This window comes from Ctenocephalides felis, unplaced genomic scaffold (assembly GCF_003426905.1).
Source record: "Ctenocephalides felis isolate EL2017-DRISC unplaced genomic scaffold, ASM342690v1 CF-g0.4_SCAFFOLD_01604, whole genome shotgun sequence".
NCBI lineage: Eukaryota > Metazoa > Arthropoda > Insecta > Siphonaptera > Pulicidae > Ctenocephalides > Ctenocephalides felis.
The window spans coordinates 1,259,179-1,266,463 of record NW_020537758.1 but is presented as its reverse complement, the minus strand read 5'-3'; the positions used below and the strand labels follow the sequence as shown (position 1 = coordinate 1,266,463).

Here is a 7,285-nt window from a genome sequence, read left to right as displayed (position 1 = left end):
AAAAATTTAAATTACAATACATATTCTGTTATATCACTTGTTATTCCTCTCGTTTTACGTCTTCAAATTGATTTATTCAACAAAATATTGACTCTGGTCTAAAATTACATTGTTTATTAAATAAACTAGCTGTAAAACTAATTACCAATCAATAGGACTTGTGTTTTCTATTTGAACAAAATTTAAAAGTTTTGTCTCAATTAGCGAAAAATCGCGATAAGCGCCTCCATAATTAGCAGTTTAAATAGCAAGAAACAATTACCATTTCTGAAAGCACTTTAAAATTCGTTCTATTTTCACACGAATTATTATTATACAAATTGAATTATTCAAATTGAGCCAATATTAAAGACAATTGAAAGGCAATTGGTTAAATAAATAACAGAAATCGATAATTGTAAAGTGGAGTGGATTGTGAAAACATAGTATATTTCAGATAGAAAATGTATGTATGTATGACAAGAAGTAGCATGTTATTGGCAGTACGTCTAAACTAATTTTAATTAATATTATTTCAAGAAAAAATACATATATTAGTAGCTATCAATAATCCTCGACTAAGTTATTTTTTTTATAAACTTTATAACATAAGTCTATTAAAAACGAAAGTTGTTAAAAAATCAGCAAAATAATGAACTCATCAGACCAAATATTTGATAATCTCTGGATAAACAGTTTCTAATCTGACAAATTTCTTAATCCGGATTTAGCAAATTTGCGAAATAAATCTTCTAAATGCTAATTTCGTATATTTGACGATTATTGAAAATTCACACAAATATTGCAATATAAGAAAAAAATGAAGTTTTAGGAACCTAACCTTAACGGTTTTTTGCATAAGATATTTTAGGTTGTAAAACTTACATAGGAAAATTTATATAGCTGTATAGTTTAATTTAAGTGTATAGTTTTATTTAAATAGCACCTTGATAAAGGATTTGCATACATCTAATTGCATTATAAATACATGTGAAAAATAAACAAACAACAGCGGACATTTTGTGTCAACAAATGTAAATATAAATAATAATAAAATATCTAACCTGCTGTAATATGCGTTCCAAATATTCCTTGTCGCACAGATAAACACAATTATACAGGGATTAACTTTTAATAAAGCACTTGTTCACAACATTTAATCACTTTAGCAAAATGTCATTCGTGTTTGGTTAAACGAACTAAACGTCAGAATGTAATGGTACCAACATCAACAGGGCGGCAAAATTAAAAAATAAAATCAAAACAAAAATAATATAATTAAAATAATGATAAATAAATAATATACATTTAAGTATATTATTATTCATTTATATACATTATAATCACATCATATTTCATTATTACTTTATATTAGACATATATTTGATTGTAATATAAATACCTGCATAAACATGTTGAAGTCTGCATTATGTCAAGAAATGTGAATATAAATAACAATATATAACCTGCTTCAGTGTGTTCCAAATATTCCTTCTTCAAATTTGATTTAAACAAACCCAAATTAACTTTTAATAGCTTAATATTCACTTCAAAAATACGATTTTCATAACAATTTTAATCACTTTATAAAACGGCATCCATATTTGTTTAAACTGTCAGAATGCACTTGTACTAACCGCAAAAGGGCTGCCAAATTAAAAAAAAGACTAAACATAAAATCAAACTAAAATAATATAACGGATATATTTAAGTATGTAAATATATATCACAGAAACCAGAAATAATATCGTTTTTGACAGTAAATTCAAACGAATAAATTTTCAACAAGTCCTAATTTTTAATCAATGTTCTCGTTTGATATCAACAAGCTCTTGTCTAATTTTCATATGGTATGCAAAATTGAATTGATTTTAAAGACGAATACGTGGTAAAGGGCATTTTGCATTATTATTACTAATTGTTGTCTAATACTTGATACTAGAAATATTATTTAATTATAATATAAATACTCACATGTAAAAGCAATACACATGTTGAAGTCTGCATTTTGTCAAAAAGTGTAACTATAATTAACAATATATAACCTGCTACAAAGTGTTCCAAAAATTCCCAGTTAAAACTGATTTACACATGCACTAATTAACTTTTATTATCTTAAAATTCACTTTAAAAATATGATTTTTATAACAATTTTAATAACTTTACAAAACGGCATCCATGTTTTTTTAAACTGTCAGAATGCAGCCGCATCAACTTCAGCAATAAGACAAAATTTAAAAAAAATAATATAATGTATGTAATATATAAATATATAATAGGGAAACACAAATATAGCCGTTTTTTAAATTCGTAGATATCATTTTGCATTATTATTGCCTGTTCTTTCTTATTACTTAATATTGGACGATTATTTATATTATTAATTAATATTGGACGAATTTTACTTACATGTAAAAACAATGGACATGTTGAAATCTGCATTTTGTCAAAAAATGTAAATATAAATAGCAATATATAACCTGTTGCAATGTGTTCCTAAGATTCCTTATTAAAATTTAATTTACATGAACACAAATTAACTTTTAATAGCTTAATATTCACTTTAAAAATAAGATTTTCACAACAATTAATCACTTTAAGAAAACGGCGTCCATGTTTGTTTGAACGTACTGTTAGATTGCAGTCGTACCAACTAAACAGAAATAATATTTATAACGATAAATAAATTTGAAAATCATATTTGCGCAAATACCTTCAAATATACGTAAATAATCCGATTATTTGTGCAAATGTACGAATATATGTTATAACCAAATTACTTCTGTATCAAAATAGCAATTATAAATATAAAAAACTAGGCTTTTTGCAATTAAAATTATCAAATTTTATATCTCCCATCTAACCTAAATCTGTCTACATGCAAAGTTTTATAGTTGTTTGTTTATATTTTTTATTTTTAGTATAAATTCTAGAATTCAATCAGATCTGCAAAAAATATGCAAAGACAGAGAGCACGCGCTGCAAATGATAACATTCTTTTTATTGGAATAAATTAACGAAATAATTATATAAAATTGATTAAAATCCAATTTGAATGCTAATGAGGCTCTCTTGGATGAAAAACTAGTTGCTACCGGATAATTATAGGTATATATATACACATATACATATACATAAGATTGTAGAAAATCTATATTTTCCTTTACATCAATGAACATGAATGAATTTGAAAACAAGTAAAAATACATTAATAATAATAAGTGTAAACTACATTATTGACTTGAATTAGCACACATTTACACTAAAACTATCAATGATTGTGGATTAACTAATTAATAGCTATAATAAGTGTAATAAACTATTTTTTGAGAATACAAATTATTCGATGCATCCAGGATAAAATCAAATATTGCTCCAAAAAAATGATAACAGAACACAAAAAATTCACAAATAATTATAATATACATACTAATTACATTATAGTATATATTACATTATACTATAATTACATTATAATTATACAGTATAACTCATTAGCTTTTAAGATAAAATATATTATAAGAGTTTTTGTTGATAAAATTGTTTTCAAAATTGATTTTATTGTATTTTTTTTTTAACAATTTTTAGATTATTGTAATTTGTTTATTTTATTTATAACTTATACACATATATATTATAATAAGAATTTTGTTGAGAAGAAAGTGAATAAATAAATAATTTCCAATATTATCAAAATTGCTGAAAATAATTGTAAGTATATAAATTATTTGCTTTATATTTTTTTTTGCAAAAAACTATACACGAAGAAATTAATAATATAAACAAATTGATAAAAAATATTTACAATAAAATCAATGTTAAAAAAATTGATGAAAACTCTTATTATTTATTTTATCTTAAAAACTAAACAAATAACAATAAATTAATACACGTATTATTATAATAACAATTTTGTTGAGAAAATTATTTAATAAATAAATTCCATTAATCTAATAATTGTAAGTATTTAAAAGTACGAGGTCTGTTCAAAAAGTACCCGGAATTTTCGTTTTTTTCAAAAAAATATTTATTTATTCGTCTACATTAATGTGGTCCCCTTCAAAGTAGTCCCCCCCAGATATAATACACTTATGCCAGCGTTTTTTCCAATTTTCGAAGCACCCTTGATATTCACTTTTTGATATGTCCTTGAGCACTCTCGGCGATTTTCTTCAATCGAGGAAAACCGCCGTCCTTTCATGGGTCTCTTCAACTTTGGGAATAGGAAAAAGTCACACGGAGCCATATCTGGTGAATTTTTGCACTTTGCAACACTTTATTTCATTTTTTACGCAAAATTTAATACAAATTCTTTGACTTTTCAATTCTTCCATTGTAAAAATCGCCGAGCTCAGAAAAACACGTCGAACCTTAGCGACTACCACAGACAAAGTAAACAGTGAATATAGCTGAAAATTTTATCATACTTTAGGGGCATGTATACCAACACAATAAAAAAAAAAATTTGACAATCAGACACTCCAGACCCGCGAAATTTAATTATTAGTAATTCCGGGTACTTTTTGAACACACCTCGTATACTTACAATACAAATTGCAATAAAAATAATTATAAGTATGTACTTACAATTAATAATAAGGATTTTGTTGAAAAAAACGATTAAAAAATCAAATAATTTTAATAATGTAATAATTGCTAAAAATAATTGTAAGTATGTAATTAAATATTTTTTGTAAAAATGTTAACCATAACAAATTGCAATTTATGTTAGACAACATTGCAAGAACATTGCAACATATGAACTTGCAAGTGCAATTTATATTAAAAGTTCATATGTTGTTTTGAAAAATTAGTAATTAAACAAATTGCAACAATCTAAAAATTGTAAGTATTTAATGAAATTCTATTAAATACTTGAAACTTTTATACCCAAAAATTTGTTAAACATATACTTATATATTGTGAAAATATTTATAAATTTGTATTTAATTACAATATGAACTGCAATAAAAAATAATTGTAAGTATTTATAATTTACGTTAAAAATTTAAATATAAAAATAATTGTATTTCTTTTATTTGCTTTGTATTTTTAGCAAAAAAATTATCAAATGTACAAATGTATGTCTACATTAAGAATGTTGTTTTAAAAAATTAGTAATTAAACAAATTGCAACAATCTAAAAATGGTCAAAATCAATATTGTATGTTTGTACTAGATAAAGAAACATTTATAAGTACATCTAAACTTACATACACACATATATTAATTTATACACACACATATACATATATATTCCTAACACATGTCGTGCAAAATGTCAGTACAACGCCGGCAGCCAAGCCGCAAACAACACAATCGACATTCTTTTAAAATTTTTCGAATTTCCATCGAAAATATAAAACATTTCCAGCACTAAAAAATACAAAACAATTACCAAAATCCCAATAAACAATCTGTGTCAATCCAGCAATCAATTATTAACTTATAATCTAGTTTACAACGTGTGTTAAAATTAAAACGATTAATTAACATTAAACAGAGACATAGTACATTTTGTTGTACAATTGTATATATTGTTGTGTATGTTTTGTGTGTTGTTATAAATAAAAAGTTGTCGAGTTACTTTATAATTACTTTTGTGCAAAAAAATTAATGCTGGTGGTGAGTACGATTCATGTTTATTTTGTTGAAAAAAATTTAAAACGATGTGAATTAAATATAAGTCTCTCTTATATGTGTATATATTAAAATTTCAAAATTATGAATAATATATATTTTAATGCTTATATTATTGAACATAGTCTAAATATCACATTTTTGATTTTAAAAAATTAAACTGGAAATAAAATATTTAAACTATGTCTAAAAGTATAAATAAAGTAAAATCAAAAGTGTGATCATTAGATTTCAAAAATTGCATAAAATTAGAACTTGTATAAATATTGAATTATTTTCAAAAAAATGGTAGTCAATTCACAGTCAATTCACTATTACAATTGCAAAATTTGAAAATTAAATTTGGCAAAAATATTTCTTATCACGTAACAGATTGTTTTCTATTATTATCAAATATAATTATTTTCTATATTTATTATTCAAAGACTAAATGTTTGAATAAATAAAAACAAGAATATAATATTCAAACTATGTTCAAAAATATAAAAAATAGTAAATTCATCATAGTATATTCAAAAAAATTCACTATTAAAATTGCAAAATTTGAAAATTAAATTTGGCCATAATATTTCTTTCATCACGTAACAGATTTTTTTCTATTATTATCAAATATAATTATTTTCTATATAAAAAAAATCTAATATAAAATATTTACATTTTACTGGATTATTGTAATATATATATTAAACTAATGTCAAGTCTTTTTTAATATAATTTAATTAATATTAATATTTCAAAGACTAAGTGTTTGAATAAATAAAAACAAGAATATTATATTTAAACTAATATAAATATTACTGTAGAAATATAATATAAATTTATATATTATTTAATATTTGATTTTAATACTAGTTTTTAACTAAATGTTTGAATAAAAATTTTAAATTAGAATATTAATATAAATTTTGTAAGATTTTGGTATTAAAAAAATCAGTATATGTTTATGAGCATTTAATTTTGCAAAGATATCTTTTATTTTATTAAATTTTATTTATTTAGTTTGAATGTGTGATATTTTATTTGAGTAATAAATATAAAATAATATTTGAATATAGATGCAGCATGATAAAAATAATATTTTTGCCAATATACCCTTTTTTTAAATATATTTTTTTCAAAGTAATGATTAAATTAACTTAATTTTAGTAAAAAGTTATGAATTAGAACAAAATAAAAACAACATATTTTTTCACCTAAAGTTTAAAAATAAAATCATTTACGTACTTGCATAATATTTTGCATAAATCACAAAACTTTCTAGATAATGCCCTCATTGTGCAAAAACACCTATACAAATCGATATATCGAAATAAATAAATATAAAACTACTAAATAATACTAATTTAATGGAATAAATTTAAAATGCAGAAATGCAAATTATTTGCAATATCGACGTTTTTAATTATTCATATTGTTGGAAACACATTCGTCTTTTAATTGTTGGTAAAAAAGTACAAAAATGCAGAAAAACTTTTTGGCGTAGACAGACTCAATGATAAATGATAAATAAAAATGCTAATTATTATTATTAAAGCAATAGCCGAATAAAAAATTAAATTAAAAAAAAAAGAAAAAAATGTATTTTCTTAGAACCATCATTAAAATTTAAAATATTATATTAGTAACCTCATTTTTTATTATTTGAACCAAAATAATATCTGTTCAG

The 7,285-nt window shown here is 22.7% G+C and overlaps 1 protein-coding gene across 1 annotated transcript in view; it reads left to right on the top strand.

Moving 5' to 3' along the window:
• Nucleotides 1–5,404: 5,404 nt before the first annotated feature.
• The window catches only part of LOC113372316 (sodium-independent sulfate anion transporter), a 19,594-nt gene continuing 17,713 nt past the window's right edge, over nt 5,405–7,285 (top strand). The window contains exon 1 of the mRNA XM_026612637.1: nt 5,405–5,604. The gene's annotated coding sequence lies outside the window, so the exon portion shown is untranslated. The remainder of the gene's footprint in view (nt 5,605–7,285) is intronic.